An 18057-nucleotide genomic window follows, 5' to 3' on the forward strand; every position below is an offset into this window, starting at 1 on the left:
GCAGCACGTGTCCATTGAAACTTGGTGACGCTAAAGCTTGAAGAAACATCCAGTGGAATGAGGAACAAATTAACCTTATGGGTCACACACGTTACGTAAAGACCCTGATAACGTCTAGAAATCTGCTAACTATATATCCATTTGTAGAATGAAATGCTGTTTTGACATGGTAGCCTACTTCAACAACCTACACTGTGATATACATGTTCTCTAGAACAGGGGTTTCAATCCATGAGATGCCACGGATGCCCAAATATGATCACCCTGATGCGAGGGCCGTCCTCCTTAAATTCAAAAGTGTTTTTTTTTACACAGTTTTTCTCTTTTCCACAGACCCTGTACACTCCCATGTGGCCCTCTAGAAACAAACACATTCAGCTTCTGCTTACTTTTTAATATAATCCAACACATCTGAACCAATTCTTCTGATTCTCCCGTTCTCAGGTGATAATATTCACACATCAGACGTCTTAGCTTGTTCCCTTCTTTTTTTGAGATGCCCTAGCTTGTCTTGTGTGTCTTTGCTCATTGCTAATTGTCTTCCCATTCTGCTGACAACTAACAGCATTCATTAAAGCTGCAGTCCGTAGCTTTTTTGGGGTTAAAAATTATCCGAAATACATATTTGAGAAAATACATTACCAGCCAATGTTCAAAACTATAACATTGCCGTAGCTCGATTTAAAGCGGTAAGCTTGTAATAATGTTTTTAACTCCAGTGGTACTGGTGGATTTCCACGGGAGATTCGAGCATGTCTTTGTGTCATTACGTCACATCTGTACACATAAAGAAGGAGTCTCGGCTAGTAGGCTATGAGTGTGTCAGGATGCTGAAGGTGGAGATGTATATAGCCTTTTCTCACAGCACTTGATATAATTAAACTTATCAATTTGATGGCGGATCCAGAAAGGTTGAAACGACAATCACCATTGACAACAGATTCACCCGCTGTAAAATGCAAAAGACTTCGTTTGGACTTTGGAGTGGCTACAGAAAAAAAGAGCAACCGGCCCATGCGAAAACAAGGATACATATCGTAAGGACATTACATGTAGTCACGCAATGCTGACGTTGTCAACATTAACAATTTGAGAACAAAGTATATGATATATTTGCGTGATATGATAAGCTATTTTTAGATTTAATCAGTGTGATTTACTGCAATGTCAGAACCAGAACAAAAGTGGATGTTACTTGCTCAGATGACATATTCCAGTGAAAATTATTATGTTGGTCATACTTCCAAAAATAATAATCTGTGATTCTGAATGACAGTATCCACACCGGCGCGGTGACTGACAGACACACACTCTCCTCAAACATTGTGTTCATCCGCGCTGTGCCGTGTCGAAGTACAACTCACGTACTGCAATTGCACATTTCGAACAGAGATGGCGACAAATAGGATAAACTGTGGACTGCAGCTTTAAAGACCAAACTTAGCATAGCTATTAAGTTTTATGATGAAACAGTTGTGTGAATTTAACAGTGCCAGATGGAATGTGCTACTGAGCATCCTGCAATAAACAAGTAGACCTATAGCTAAATCATTTTCATCCCCTCCTAGGACTCTCAGGTCATGGATGTGAGTTTCTTGTCTACTTATGGAGTTGTCAGGTTTTATGTACACGGGAACCGGTCCTCAGTACCATGTTTCTTAAAGAGTTTTTTTAAGAGAAAAACAAACACTCAGTGCCATTCAGACAGATGGGGAGCGAGTGGTGTGAAATGGACTTGATGGTTAAAATTCGCAAATGTACTGAATCTGAGAAGGACATGCTTGTTGAATGGATGATAACAGAACGAACAAGTGATCGAGTGAGTTTTCCACCACAGCAGAAGTCTATCAACAGCCTCTGCTACTCATCTCAGCATGTGTTCATTTATTCACGCCATCATTTATTCATCTTTTCTCCTCTACCCATGGTCTCTATTTTCAAAGTGAATTTCAAAGTTCCTCTGTGAGAGACAGAAACATGATGTTCTTTCTCCAAGAGAGTCCTCTTGTCACTTCTCGCTCAACACAAATAAAACATCCATACATAACGTCAGTATCATGCGTTTTTTTAGTAGGTTAGCTACTTTGTGGGCCCGTTTTACACATAGTTTGACCGTTATGAAAAAAAAACGTGTCTGAGCCTCTGTTGCTCCGAGATGGATGTGAGAGACTAGAGAGTGACAGGAGTGATGGAAAGGGAGTGTGAGATAAGAAGAAAGATCTGCCTTTTTTAAGCAGTGTCACACACTGTATCTTTTTGCTCTACCTTGGCTCATTGCTTCTCACTTCTGCGGCACGTTGCCATGGGAACACAGCTGCAGCACTTGAGTCGTGAGTTGGCGAGGCTGGGGGTTGCTATTTAGTAAACACGTTCGCATTTCTTCATTTGATTTAGCGAGTTGGATGGGGAAAAAATGTGGCTTATACAGAACTTACAGTCATAGCTCTGCCAATGGTGTGAGCAAATGTGTTATTTTGTACTTAGAAGCTTGAAATGTTCTCATCTTGGATGGTTTTACAAGTCAGCTCTCTCAAGGATCACTTTATAGTGCATCCAACTCTCTCTATCTTTTTCTATTCATCTTATGTTGTACATTTGGGCACCAACATGTTAAAGGCAGGGTGGGCGATTTGTTCCAGAATTTTTTTTCTGTTATGCTGGTTAAAAGTCTCTTCACATCCTGATAGCAATCACTAAGTTAAGTGGTCTAATGCATTTATATATATATATCGTCAGTGGAAGGTGTAGGACCATAAAATAAGTCCAAATTTATGCATTTCAATGGCAACACTATCAATGCCGAAATGAATCTGCAGCAGTCAGGTGGTACAGGTCAGTTCTCTTTAAGTCGTTTATGTTAATTATTATTGTAATATATGTGCTTTGAGGCATGAGGTAGTTTAATGCCATCTCTCATGGCGCTTTAGCCTGGGAAAACCCAGACAACTTCTGGCAAATTTAGATTTGCTCTGCAAGTTAGTCTGGCAAAGAGCTCATTCAAGCCCATTTCTAATCCGTCGAAATCGCGGCACCAATCAGAAACGTTGGGGCGGGCTTTACACGATGACGACAGCACAGCGATGGAACTAGGGGTGTGACGGTTATAGTTGAACACGTCATTAGAACACTATAACCGGCAAAACCATGTTATTAAAACATTTGTTTTAAAACATTAAAACATATCACAAACATTTTTTATCATAGAGAATGTTTAAATACTAATATCAGCTTACGAGGGAAACGGAGGCGGAGTTAGTGGTGTGGAGGCTGCTACTGCTGGAGATGATTCGGGAGAGGTCTGTGCCCCTTTACCGATAAGAGCGCGCGCTGACACGGAGTAAAGCCTTGTTTATACTCGACGCGTCCGCACGAGCGCGATGGTGCGCACGTAAAAATTACGCGTTCGGTGCGCAAGACCGGCAAGACCCCATTTCGCTTGGCTGTGTGCATGGCTTTTTTTGTAACAGCGCGCAGCGCCGCGTCCGAGGATGAACGACTTCAAGCCGAATCTGCCCGAGCATGTAGGCTACTACGTCTCACCGCACCGGCACCCAGTTTTAAATTGCAAAGTTCATTGCAAAGTTTTTTTTTGTTAAGGTTTTGTTTACTGTGTGTGATTTATTTAATGGAAAGCACATTCACTTCTAGTTGTCTTGCTGTTAATTTTAAATAAACGAAGAGCAAGTAGCTAATCAGTGTCTGCTCGTTTATTCAAACTAAGTTGTTCTATAACAGACGTCGCTCTGCATACGTCATCTCCTTCAGCGCTCTGATTGGTTTTAGGTCTATCCAATTGCGCCCAGAGGCATTTGAGCTACGTCCGTTGGTGACGCCCCTTTGGAAATGATTTGTCTATGAAGCTTTGCCAGACCATAACTCAGTTACAACTGAGAATGGTCTGGTTTTAACCAGGCTAGTGGCGCTTATGATTGTTCCCAGCTGCTTTGAAGACACTCTGAAGAGAGGGTGGGATCTCATGCTTTCAAAGTTAGTTCGCTATTGCTAGCCACTCTGAAAATTGCTTACCCTACCTTTAGCATTTCTTACACAGACTCAAGACACAAGTTTTAAAGGCATAGTTCACTCAAAAATCATTTCATCACCCTCATGTCGGTCAAAACCTGTACGATTTTTTTTTTTTGTGATGAGGTTTTTTTTTTTTTTTTGGTTTGTTTGTCTATTTAATAATAATAATAATAACAATTCATTACATTTATATAGCGCTTTTCTCGGCACTCAAAGCACTTTACATAGAAGGGGGAATCTCCTCAACCACCACCAATGTGCAGCATGTTCGCTTAACATGAGAATCAAAGAATCAACAAGGTTAATTTTCTTATTAAGCAGCACGTTTGAGCTTCAGCAAGAACCAATGACGTTAATTCTCGTGTGTTACGCAGCAAGTTTGAGCTTCTGCAAATACCAATGAGATTTGTTCTCGTGCGTCAAGCACATACGGTTCAGCTGTTTATATTTAAATAAAAGACTACATTTAAACTGTTCATCATCGTATAAAGCTATCGAGTTTCTTCAAAAAATGTGGACTAAACAGCTCAATTCATATGGTTCTCTTTGTGAACTTCTTGAAGCGACAAAGTGGTATACGGACTGTCAATTGAGGGACAGAAATCTGTCAGATTTCATCAAAGCGATCTTTATTTGAGTTTTGAAGATAAACGAAAGACTTATGGTTTGGAACGATGTGATGTTTTTTTAAATTTTTTTGGATGAACTAACCCTTTAACTAACTAACGAGTTCCTGCGAGAACTGACCATTTTGAAGGGCTACCTGGAGTTTCTTTAGAGGTTTTCACCAGTCATGGAATTTGAGGAGCCTCAAATGGTAGGCTACCTCAAGCAATTAAAAAAAATATATATATATATTAGCACATATCAACAGACAAGAATTTAAAACAGAAAACAATTTAGAGCAGCTACAAGATGATATACTGTATAACACACATTAGGTGAGAGGGTGGACAGTTGGGGGGTGGGGGCTTTAAATAAAAAGTAATGGCATCTTCGTCTAACATAACGGGTGGCTGCATATTGCGGTTGGGATCACGCAGGAGTGGCATCATCCCAGTGTAGAGAGGTCTACCCCGATCTTCACTCTCTCACTCCCCCTCCCATCCTCATTCTGTATCTCTCCCTGATCCCACAGTGTAGTAAAGCGAATAGGCAGCTAAACAAACAGCGGGATCTTTTCAGAGAAGACACTGACAGAGGTAAGAAACTTTTCTGTATTTATATCACCCAAATTTGCAATAGTCGGTGGCAGGCATGCCTAGGCGGAAAATATGGACCACCTCTTCACACTGTATCGGAGAGCAGGCATCGTAGTTGCCCAGACTGCGCATTGCTCTGAAGAGAAGCCACCTGCACGCGCCGCGACTCACACGCTCTAATCAGATCTAGCCTAGAAACCGTCAACGCATTCACGCGTTTCTGGCAGAATGTATGCGCCTCAAAGCGTGTATTTCAAGGCAGTCGTTGAAGCGCAAATATGCAGGTTTGAGGAGATTTTTCTCGTGAGTGTTACTTGTGTGGTGCCATATGAATGATCCTGCGTCTCACATAGGATGTAGTTCACTGGGAGCTGGTCTTAATCTATAGCCATGTAAAAAACATGGAGAGCGACTGCAGGAGGTGCACTTAGGACGCAGCGTTAGATCGCCTCTAACAGATGTGCGGAGGGGATTTGGTATTAATATATGCTACCATGGCGGATAGGCTACCATGGCGGGGTTTTGTTTGCGAACTGCGTGACACGGTTTCGGTTCACAGCAGCATTAAGACGATGGAAGGAGCATGTTCCTTTAGTATTTCATAACTTTGACATGATTCTTTTCATCTCATGTATTATTCATTAGTATGTATGAAAGAATGTCAGAAAGCATTGCGTCTCCATGAACTGTGTGGTGGAATTACATTCACAGCTCAGATGATGTGCGTGTTTGTAAGGGCGAGAGATAGAAATATAGCTATTGAACAATTATTTTAATATGCATCGACAACAAGTAACGGTGTGGCACTGCTTTTGATTTGTCTCTATGAAGTTTCAGTAGCCTAAAGTCCCTGAAAAAAACCTGTTGGGCATGTTTTTTTTACGTTTATATTTCCCCCTATTGTTTCCTTTTCTAAAAGTATTCTATTATAAATACAGGCTATATAACATTCAACATAATGCACTTACATTTTATATAGTCGTGCAGTGCGTTTATATAATGCGTGTGTGTGTGTGTGTGTGTGTGTGTGTGTGTGTGGCCTGGTAAAGACACAAAGATGGCAATATCCGAAATCCTTGTCCTTTTGGGGATTTTTGTTTTGGTCCCCAATCATAATAAGTGATGTTTTTTTAAATGTAAAAATGCAGAAGGTTTTCTGTGAGGGGTAGGTTTAGGGTAACCTGGTAAGGAGATATAATATACAGTCTGTACAGTATAAAATCATTATGTCTATGGAAAGTCCCCATAAAACATGAAAATACAACGTGTGTGTGTGTGTGTGTGTTCATTAGATACAAACCATATTTATGCAATAAAGATACGGGTCACTAAGCAATGCACAAATTGTAATCTGGTCTGGAGCAGCAGGTGTAATAATTTTTTACAGTGTATCAGTCAATTCATATCACAGTGACTTCCTTCTCAATAGTGAAAACAAGTTTTAAAATTGCTAATCAATGGCAATAAATGACTTGTGGAAGTGCTTATAGCAGAGTTTAGCAGGATTACAATCCCATTGGTTTGCACAGGTGGGTGCCACAGTTTTTTGATTTTACTCTATCAGTCATTGATACTCAGAGCAATTAGCTCAGTTCCTCAGCCACAGGAGCGATGTGTTTTCACAGACTGTCCAACAGCTGGACACAGAGGTCAAGCCACCAGCGTAGTGAAGTGGAGGACATTTTCACCATCACCCCACAAGCTTCATGGTTTGAGGGTGCACTCTGGTCTTTAAATGTTTAAATGTGGTTGATGCAGCTTGGTGTGAGGTGAAACCGGCGTAAGGAAGGGAAGAGGCACTATAGATGATGTTGTTCTTCTGCACTTAATGCATCTTTCTCCTCACTGCACGGAGAGGCAGTAATTATGATGCCAAGCTCAACTGTCCCTTTGTTCCAAATACGTCCCTAAAGATCGAATCCCTGCAGGCTTTCAATGTGCCTTTTAATTAGAGCCTTATAGTGATATAAGAGAGACAGAGACTGAGGGAGAAAGTATGTGTGTTAAGGGGGAGGGGTGTCTTATATTCTGCTTCGCATTAATGAATAATCACTTTGATTTAGTAATGAAGACTGTGGCTATTGGACCACAATAATGTTGTGTGTGAAGTCAGAACTGTTCCTGTTTTGTAGGGCAATAGATCATTTTAATCACATCAATCACACATTTTTAATCATGTTGTTAGTGTGAAAGTAGAGAAGTGCTGACCTATGCTATTAAGTAATCATATGTCATGCTGCCCAAGCAAGCCACATAATCAATAAAACATAAAAGTTGAGATGTGATCACTTATTATTACGGTAACGGAATCGATGAGAGATATTATCAGTGCAACTCTGCGTCTAAACATTTGTGAATTTTTTTTGTTATTTTGTAACTCCTTGGAAAGAAAGTAGTGTGTTTTCCCTTTGGCAAATGAGGAACCTGTTTCATCTAGTCAGTCTGTCTTTCATTTAAGCAAATGTTGTAGTAATGAGGCTTTGGGTAATTAATAAGTAATTTGGTTTATGTTAGACTCTTTTTTTCCAAAGATTAAACTGAATGAGTGACCATGCTTATGCCTATAAACATCGTGTCAACATTTTAGCTCAGCCGATACTTCACATATGCTTACATCTTTAAATATTATTTTAGACTCTTTAATTGACTGTAACATATATATATATATATATATATATATATATATATATGTCTGCTATAATAGTCGATTTTACAAATACACTCTAAGAAAAGTCCTTAAAAACACTCCCCTATGTACTGATAATATAAAAAAATAATTTTCTATATAGATTTTTCACAGGGGTTTTACCAGTATTTTGAATTACACATCACATTGTTATGTGTTTTCGGGTTGAAGTAAATGTCTGTTAAATTATTGGAAAATGACATTATCTATATATTGGGAAATATTAAGATTAAAAATAACTCTATTTCATTATTTTAAAATGTAATTTATTCCTGTGATGCCAAAGCTGAATTTTCAGCATCATTACTCCAGTCTTCAGAGTCACATGATCCTTCAGAAATCATTATGCTGATTTAATGCTCAAGAAACATTTATTATTATCAATGACTATGTTTACATGCAGCCAAATTTCGGGTTATGGTCGGGTTAAGGTCACTATTCGGGTTTCTGAAACATTAGGGATAACCCGTTTACATGCGTGAGCAGAGAGAGTTACTCCTGTATCCATGGAATTGCAATATCCCGATGTAAACGCGACGCGCGGTTAGCGTCTGGACGTACGGACAACCTTAATGGTGCGTTCACGTGCTATGGTAATTATGGTAAATACCAAAAGCCGACATGGAAAATGCACATGAACACCCCCTCATGTGGTATTTTCCACTGGGCAACTCGTAGAATATTTTGATGCACGAGTTGCCGAGATGAGATAACCTTTGACCTTTTCAAAATGGCGGAGAGCAACCAAGGGGGTAATCCACCAGCCTGAAACTGAAGTCTCCCCGGGCGCCGCCATTGGCTAGCAAGCCTTCACCTGCTGTTAGCATTCCATTGACTCCCATTCATTTTTGCGTCACTTTGACAGCGAATAACTTTACATCTGAGGCGTTTAAAGACTCCATTTGTCCATTGTTTATTTCTAAAGAAACACGACAATGTATAAAATGCTCCATTACCTTGTATCTTACGTTGTGGCCCCGTAAAAGCAGTTTTTGTAAAAATAGGCTAACGATTGCGTCATAACACGCGACTCTCTGTCGCATAGAAGATAAATGACCGTAAAGACAGATGTAGAAGCTCACACGCAATCGGGGGACGTGGAGGCATAAAGTCAAGGGAGAAGCCCAGAGTCATAAAGTTGCTCCTTCTGCGAGCTCATGAACAGCTAATACTCACGATCTCCGGCTCTGCAAGATTCGGAAGGGAATGATTCAGATTCCTCTTGGCACCGCTACTAGAAGACGTACAACTGTCAGTCAGGTTGCTCACGTCACAACTACGTCTTCAAGCTCAGTGTGAGCCTGCGCAGTGCGCTTGGCAATCAGGAAGTGAGTGCTTCTGTTTGACTTCACTTTTCTCCGTTGAAGTCTATGGGGTCGCTGTGTCCATTTCTTTTACTGTCTATGAGAGCAACGTGAGAGTCGTGAATGGTAAAAATATGTACTATTCATGATCTAGAAAATATACAGCATATTATTTACCATTTGAGTTTTGATAAATCATTTTCTTGCTGTAGCAGATGACTTAAGCAATCTAAAACAGCTTTAGCTAAATAACAGGTCGGGATCTCCATCTTTTTACCACATTACGACAACAAAAGCACTTGAACGCAACACACTGGTAAATGCCAGTTCACAAGTGGAAAATATCATATTTTCCATAGCACATGAACGCACCATAAGACGCACTATGCGTCATTTCCGATTCTTCTTCCTGTATCCAAAGACAACAACAGCAGCACGCGGATAATGAATAGTTCGGGGCAGATAGCGATCGCCTTTGTTTGCGCTTTGGTGCTGGTAATGTTACTGACCTCGCTCCAAAAGTATGCTGTGCTGCGTCTCGCCATGTTTACTTCCGGTATACTGCACGCGGGTTTTTGTATGCGCTGAGAAGTTTCTCTACTCAAAAGACCAAGATTCCTTGCGAATAGAACATGCGCAGAACACACATCACTATGGGGATATGCCGATGCGCGTTTACATGACCAAAAATTCGGGTTAGAAAAGGGGTACCCCAGGTATAATATCCCGGTTTTTAAAATCCGGGATATGAGCATATTCGGGTTTTTGCCGGTGTTTACATGGCCGTTCGCGACCGGGTTATTGCTAATATCCCGGTTTTGAACGGGTTATTGGCTGCATGTAAACGTAGTCAGTGTTGACACCAGTTGTGCTGCTTAATATTTTTGTTAAACTTTTTTTTCTAGGATTATTTGAAGTAAAATTGAAATAGAATTATTTGAAATATATTGTTTTGTAACAACGTAATAGTCTTTACTGTCACTTTTGATCAATTTAATGCATTTTGCTGAATAAGATGATATCTTAAAAGAAAACTTACTGACCCCGACCTTTTGAATAATAGTGTGTACCATATACAAATTATGATAAATAAATAAAACCCTTAAAACATAATGGACAGCGTGAGCGTGGTTTGGGGCTTAATTTTGTCATGATATTGCTTCTGCTTTTAACATAAAATGCTTATATGGATGTTATTTGTACTTTTTACAATAAAAATGTTCATTTGAATGATACCAGTTTTGTCATTTAACATGATCCCAAATCAAAGTATAAATCAGACATGAAAATGTAAATCCTTGATATATTAAATGTAATACAACTTCTACTGTCACCTCAGGAGGATGTGCCTCATGCATCACTTCATTCCTGTAGTTCATTTGTAATGGGCTTAACTGCTGTGTTACAACTCAAATCATGTGACAACACTCCTCATTCAGTAAATGTAGTTAGATGTTAAGAGACACAGAAATGCTTAAATGCTTTTTTGGCACACTACACTGATACACTGAAACACATGCAGCTGTCTCACAGGTATTGTCTATGTGTCAATCTAGATATTAGACCCACACATATTCACACATAGTATGCATTCATTTGTATGAATTTGCACTTGAGTGTGTGAAAGCAGATATTTTTCTGGTGAATGTGTTGCCTGCCTAAACATGCTCATCATCTTCACACGTTTGCCCAGCAAACAGCAAACTCGTCTCTCCAGATGATATACAACTTCCTGCCAGTGTGTGTTATGATGATGTGCTGATTGTAATTGTGGTGTGTGTCTCCTCATTACGAGTCTCATGATGATGGGTTAATGAGGCTTGCCTGTTTACCTTACTGTCACTTCCTATTGGCTGGCTCAGGGGGCTAATTACACTCCCAGTACTATGGGAGGGGGGCCCTAAATTACCTTAAGCACTGCTATTACAACGTGGATCTGTTAGACATTGTATGCTCACAGTCTGCGTACATGTTTGTTCTGTCTGTGTAAGTTCATATATTAAAATTAATACATTAAACAGTAGGCCTACTACATATAAAATGTTGCCTAAAGTTGTAATGTGAAAGTGATAGCATTCATTTTTTATATTTTCCAAGAGTGGCACAAACCTGTGTAAAACTCTCCTGTATGATTGGTGGTTGCCAGGTTTTTGCTATCCATTTGTTTGTTTGTTTGTTGCTATGTGGTTACTAGGGTGTTGTGAGTGGTTGTTAGATTGTTGTTTACAAGACCAAGTCAAAAAAAGAGCCCACCCTGTTCAAACCACAGTTAGAGTGTGGAGAAAAAAAAAAGATTAACATTCTCTCTGCATTTAAAGGGGCATACTTATTCGCTGGTTTTCACTTTTCTTGTCGCATGTTTTCTCAACGAGCTCCCCCTACAGCTGTGGTGTGAATATTTCACAACACTGTCGTAAATTCACTTGCGCCGTCCTCCTCCCCTTTCTACCGTAGACGCGCTCATGTGCTTTTGTTATTGTCGGATCCGGTTTGTTGAACAAATGAGTCCCAGACACTCCAACTTTATCGTGTGGAGCTATGTCTACCGAGATGGAGGTGTGTGTGTTTCTAATTGCCGTAAAGCAGTTTGTGTTACTCGCTCTTTCTCGCTCGTTCTCGCTTCTCACGAGACTTCCTATTTCCAACTTACCGGGACGGTAGTCCCTATGTTGCAAGGCTGGTTTTCCGCCTGGGAACGCTGGGGGGAGTGGGGAAAGTCACCATTCTCACCAGAACAGGTTATTTAAACATCCAAATGATTTCTAAATGGATTTATTAAGTTGAAAAAGTTGCCAAGTGCTGCTTTAAGTAAACTCATATCCTGAGAACAGCTAGACCTCTCATTCTCTTTCTCTGTCTTATTCCTTCACCCATACATCTGACATTTAAAAGAGTGATGTTTACAATGTCCATCTTTGTACTTTACCAACTCAGAGAAAATGACATTTCTTTCACTCAGACACTTAAAGCGGACAATTTAGCAAAGATTTGACTTATTACACAGCGCTCTAGAATACTTGATTCTGATTGGTCAATTGTGATTGGTCGTCCATGGCATCCGAGGATTCTGATAGGCTGTCAAGGGTTTTATCATTCATCAGCTGAAAATAAAAAATAGTTCTGAAAGTGATTCCAATGATAGTATCATTCCTCTGTGCCGTTATCTGTATAGGTGTGGTGGCAACTCTGCTATTCTTTTACAATTAGAACAATTTTTTTTATCGTTATCGAAATTGTTCTAATTGTCAAAGAATAGCAGAGTCGCCACCACAACTATTAGGATAATGGCACAGAGAAACGATATCATTGGAATCACTTTCAGAAGGATTTTATCCAGCTGACGAACGATAAAAACATTGACAGCCAATCAGAATCCATCTGCTGTAACGACCTGAGCATTTAAAGGAGAACTCCGGTCAATTTTAACATTAAGCTCTTTTTTTTTTACATTTGGAGTGCTGTCAGTACAGACAAAAACGACAAAAATCGGTGTTTCCTACACCGGGTTATCCTCTTTTTAAAATTCGCACCCTGTTGACTTCAATGGGGCAAGTTCTAAACCTGCTTTTAGCCTCTTAACATCCTTGATTTGTCATTACAAGTGCACAGCCATGTGAGTGGTGTTATTAAGAGTAACCACGGTCAATATGACTGCAGTAGATGTGAAAGATATTAATAAAAATGATGTTAATTCAGCCAGCTCACATACCTGTATTTACTTCCTGTTTTCGTTCGAAGTCCACAGTAGTCGATTGTCGCGTTCGCGCGCGCGATCGTTAGTTATATTAGTTACCAATGATCGCGCGCGCGAACTCGACAATCGGAACTTGCCCCATTGAAGTCAACAGGGTGCGAATTTTAAAAAGAGGATAACATGGTGTAGGCAACACCGATTTTTGTCGTTTTTGTCTGTACTGACAGCACTCCAAATGTACAAAAAAATGAGCTCAATGTTAAAATTGACCGGAGTTCTCCTTTAAAGCGGCAGACAAGCACTTGTTTATAGAACGATATCTTCCGCTCTGGACGCAATTAGTAATCTTTACAGTGACCTTGTATCACCCAAACGGGTTTATTTTGTGATAATGACAGTTTGACTGTACATTATCCCTTACATAGAACAGTACACATGTTTGTCTAAGATCAGGATTTTATTTTATAGAGTATTCCACCTCAAGAAAGAAAAAAGAGAGAGAAAAGAAAAAAATTGGTCCATCACTCTCTCAGCCTCAAATTGACGATCATTGTGGAGATAATGTCCGAAGAACAGTTGTTCTACACAGGCAGCAACATTACCACACAACCCTGATAAGAAAACCAGGGACAGAGGGAGAGAAAGAGATTATGGGAATTACCATAGATATTCCAATGTGTCAAATATGCAAATGTGTCAAATGCACATTCAATTTAAGGTCACTGCAGTTTGCCCCTATTCAAGCATTTGGTCGAAATATTTTGTGATGGTGCTGGCTATTTTTAAAACTCTCTTGCCGTAAAACTTGCATTTTATGCTTTGTTTATTGTTTTTGAAGAGATATTAGTGATTTGACCTGAAACTAGCTGAATTGTTTTGTTGTGTAAGAGCAGTATATCATTTCTGCTTTTGTATACTTCTGAAAGAGGATAATTATTTACCTTTTTAGCTTTAGTGATGCCGTGCATTTGCAATAAAGGAGAGATTTCTGTGGAAACCAATATCCCAATTAACATCTGCCAAAGCATTTTAATCATGCTTACTGATCTTTAATCACAAGCTAAGTTTGATTTTTGCATTGCATTTAGTTCATCATAAATGTTCTATTTCTGTATATCTTACTCTGGTTTTGCAATATGACAGATCTGTTTATCGGTGCCTGGATAGGTACAGCTGTTCAGCTGATTGACTCAGTGTGTGCAGAGACCTTGATCACGTCCATATTTGTGAGAGACAGGCACACAGAAGGGGTTAGCGTTCACATATGTTCATATATGACTCATGAGCAAGAGAAGGCATACGTGGTTAGAGTCTTTTGTGTGTGTGGTGGGGGGGTGGGGGTGTGTGTGGGGGGGGGGGGGGGGGGGGGTGGTACCATCTGCCATCTGCAGCAGTCCAGATCCGTAACCCCCTATCATCCACTAGTGAGTGTGAAGCATACAAACCTGGGAGACAGAGAAAGAGACAGAGAAGCTGAGAAATAGGAGGATTTGTAGCAATAAGTAACCAAGAATGTCTTGGTGATCCTTTTTTTCTCTCTTTCCTGCTTTAGATAGAAGAACCACTGTTCAGAGAGGAGCTCCGTATCACAGATACTAGTGTTTTTTCTGCCTGTCCCAATTCAGTGTTTTGGCAATAACATTCTTCTGACTTTCTGCCCACATCTCAACTCCCACCCTCTCTCTCTCTCTCTCTCTCTCTCTCTCTCTCTCTCTCTCTCTCTCTCTCTCTCTCTCTCTCTCTCTCTCTCTCTCTCTCTCTCTCTCTCTCTCTCTCTCTCTCTCTCTCTCTCTCAGTGTTGTGAATGCCAAGCTCTCTGTGTTTTTCTGGTTAATCTGATATATAGTTGTACTCTTATTTTCATTTAATGGTGTCCGAGGGAAGAGCAGAATCTGAACGAACAGGTTTCAGCAGAAAACTCAGACTTCCAGGGGCCGATTTCACCAGCTTTGCATAAGTTGTAACTTTGCCTGTTTGGAAATTAAATGAGCGCTAAGCTACAGTTGTGCACTATTAAACTCGATTAAATCGCAACACTATATATAATTTAAATACAGAAGCCTACCAGGAGTGATGGCTGAAACAAAATGGCAAGGTGATTGGATTACATGAATGAGATCATGTTCTGTGTGACAGACTTAAATCCTTTAGACATATACAACGACATTTACACTCGTTTACCTTTTGAAGGGATTAAACATTAAATTAATAAATTACTTCTAAGTGGCTCACCACTAAACTACACACTTTCCTATGCGTGTCACCTGATTGCAGGGTTTGCACAAAATTGCAGTCAATTTGGTGTATTAGTATTTTTTATTAAGCTATTTATCTTTATCTTAGATTTAGTTTCTGAAAAATTAACATTGATAGTTTAATAAAACAATAAATTATTTATATGAATTATATAACTATAACAGATTTCATGATTATTTATGGAAATTTAATTTATTACTGTTGACAGTCAGGCTATGTGAGACAAAAGACAAACTAATGTGTACAGCTGGTATTGTCTGGGTGTGTGTTACTTTAAGACCCATGTTTGAGGTTTCCCTGAGCCTTGCATTCTGATGGAGGTGAATATGTGCTGCCCATTCTGTTGTGGTTTGAGCATTTCTATACATTTACATTTATTCATTTAGCTGACGCTTTTATCCAAAGCGACTTACAAATGAGAACAACTGTAGCAGTTAAACTAACATAGGACAAAAATATGCAAGTGCTATGACCCCTCTCAGTTTAATCTAATGCACTCCATGCAGATTATTATTATTATTTTTTCAATAAAAAAAAAATAGAATAGAAGAGAAAGTGTTAGTATTACTGGATCAAGTGCTGCCGAAAAAGATGCATCTTCAGCAGTTTCTTGAAAGTGGCTACTGACTCAGCAGCTCTGGTTGAGTTAGGCAGATCATTCCACCAGCATGGAACAGTCATGGTAAAAGGTCAGAGAAAGATATTTTGTGTCTCTTTGAGATGGCACCACAAGACGGCGTTCACTTGCAGAGCGCAAGTTTCTGGATGGCACATAAGTCTGAAGTAATGAGTTTAGGTAAAAGGGACCAGAGCAAGTGGTTGTTCTGTAGGCAAACGTCAGTGACGCGGCAACTGGCAACCAATGCAATTTTGTGAGGAGAGGAGTGACGTGTGCTCTCTTCAGCTCATTAAAGACCACTCTGGCTGCAGCATTTTGGATCAGTTGCAGAGGTTTGGTAGTGCATGCTGGAAGACCTGCCAGGAGAGCATTACAATAGTCCAGTCTGGATAGAACAAGTGCTTGGACAAGGAGTTGTGTAGCATGCTCTGATAGGAAGGGCCTGATCCTCCTAATGTTGTACAAGGCAAATCTACATGACCGGGCAGTTCTAGCAGTGTGGTCTGTGAAGTTCAATTGATCATCAATTACAACCCCAAGGTTCCTGGCTGACCTTGATGGAGTTATGGATGACCAGCCTAGCTGAATGGAGAAGTTGTGATGTAGTGTTGAGTTGGCCACGACCACAAGCAGCTCTGTCTACGCAAGGTTTAGTTGAAGGTGGTGGTCCTTCATCCAGCCAGAGATGTCTGTCAGACAGGCTAAGAGACGACCAGCTACCGTTGGATCATCAGGCTGGAATGAGAGGTAGAGTTGTGTGTCATCAGCGTAGCAGTGATAGGAAAAGCCATGTTTCTGAATCACAGATCCTAGTGATGTCACGTAAATGGAGAAGAGAAGTGGTCCAAGCACTGAGCCCTGAGGCACCCCAGTAGCTAGATGTTGGGTCTTAGACACCTCATCCCTCCACGACACCCTAAAGGACCTACCTGAGAGGTAAGACTTGAACCATTGGAGTGCAGTTCTCGAGATGCCCTTCATCTTTAGGATTGACAGAAGGATCTGGTGGTTAACTGTGTCAAAAGCAACAGACAGATCCAGCAAGATGAGTACTGAGGATATGGAAGCTGCTCTTGCCAGTCTCAGAGTTTCAATTACAGTTTAGTAGTCTCAGTTGAGTGTCCGCTTTTGAAACCAGACTGGTTATTGTCCAGGAGGTTGTTCTGTGTAAGAAAGTAAGAGATCTGGTTGAAAACAACTCGTTCAAGTGTTTTCGCGACGAATGGAAGAAGGGATACCGGTCTGTAATGTTCCAGATGTGCTGGATTTAGAGTGGGTTTCTGAAGCAGTGGGGTTACCCGAGCCTGCTTAAAATGTCTTTAAACAAAATGCAATAGTTAACAATAACCTGTGTCATGTGAATCATTTACAATGCACTATAGGTTACAATATGTCATATTCTGCTACTACATATTACTTTATGGAGAGCTTATGACCAGCGCCGCCGCTCCCACCACGCGCATCACGCGCTGTGCGTAGGGCACCAAGTGCTGAGGGGGCACCAAAAATAGCCTAATGAAAAACCAATCATCAAACTTCTTGTTATAATCAGATTCAGCGCGTTCTTCCTCTTCATTCCGCAGCGGCGCCGAGCAGAGACAGAGAGCACGTCAGAAACACAGGACAGGGTGTGTGTGTGTGTGTGTGTGTTCATGTGTGTGTTCATCTGAGCCTCATTGGTCTGTCACTGCTCGTCAATGTCAGAATATTTGAGATGACCAATCAAACCAAAGTAGGCGGGCTTTATGTTCACAGACGCTGAGCGCGAATTTTAACAGTGCAACTCGACGCTTCAGTGTACGGTCAAGTGCGAGATAAGATGTAAGTAGCTAAACTTAACTTTATTTGACAGTTTTTTTTAGGTCATAAATGTTAAACGAATGACAAAAAATAATTAGGCAAACTAATATAGTTTTGTCTAATTTCGCCATTTTGAACTGAAAATAGGCCTATGTAACATGTAGCCTAGTGTAATAGTTTAGGCTACTGTCATTGTGAGGGGACAAGAAACATGAACAAAGCCGTTTTCATCATGTTAGGCACAGGATTTATAATGAATGTGTACATATTGAGAATAAAATACAAATTGTAACCTTTAGTAAATTAAAAAAGCCAGCTTTAGGAGGGGAAGAGACAGGGCAAGATAAAAACAAAGAGAAAAAGAGTGTGATGCTGATGAGGAGAGAAAAATAATCAGCTGCCCACTGACATGGTTTTAAAGCTGTTGTTATCGAATTTTTTTTTTTTTTTTTTGCCTTCACAACATCTTA

At 40.2% G+C, this 18057-nt stretch overlaps 1 protein-coding gene across 1 annotated transcript in view; it reads left to right on the forward strand.

Annotated features, from left to right (window-relative positions):
- Positions 1-5053: 5053 nt before the first annotated feature.
- LOC130088411 (protein phosphatase 1 regulatory subunit 29) overlaps positions 5054-18057 on the forward strand; it is a 150224-nt gene continuing 137220 nt past the window's right edge. The window contains exon 1 of the mRNA XM_056255162.1: positions 5054-5228. The gene's annotated coding sequence lies outside the window, so the exon portion shown is untranslated. The remainder of the gene's footprint in view (positions 5229-18057) is intronic.

Source organism: Rhinichthys klamathensis, unplaced genomic scaffold (genome assembly GCF_029890125.1).
Source record: "Rhinichthys klamathensis goyatoka isolate OS25496 unplaced genomic scaffold, OSU_Roscu_1.1 h1tg000119l_1, whole genome shotgun sequence".
Taxonomy (NCBI): domain Eukaryota; kingdom Metazoa; phylum Chordata; class Actinopteri; order Cypriniformes; family Leuciscidae; genus Rhinichthys; species Rhinichthys klamathensis.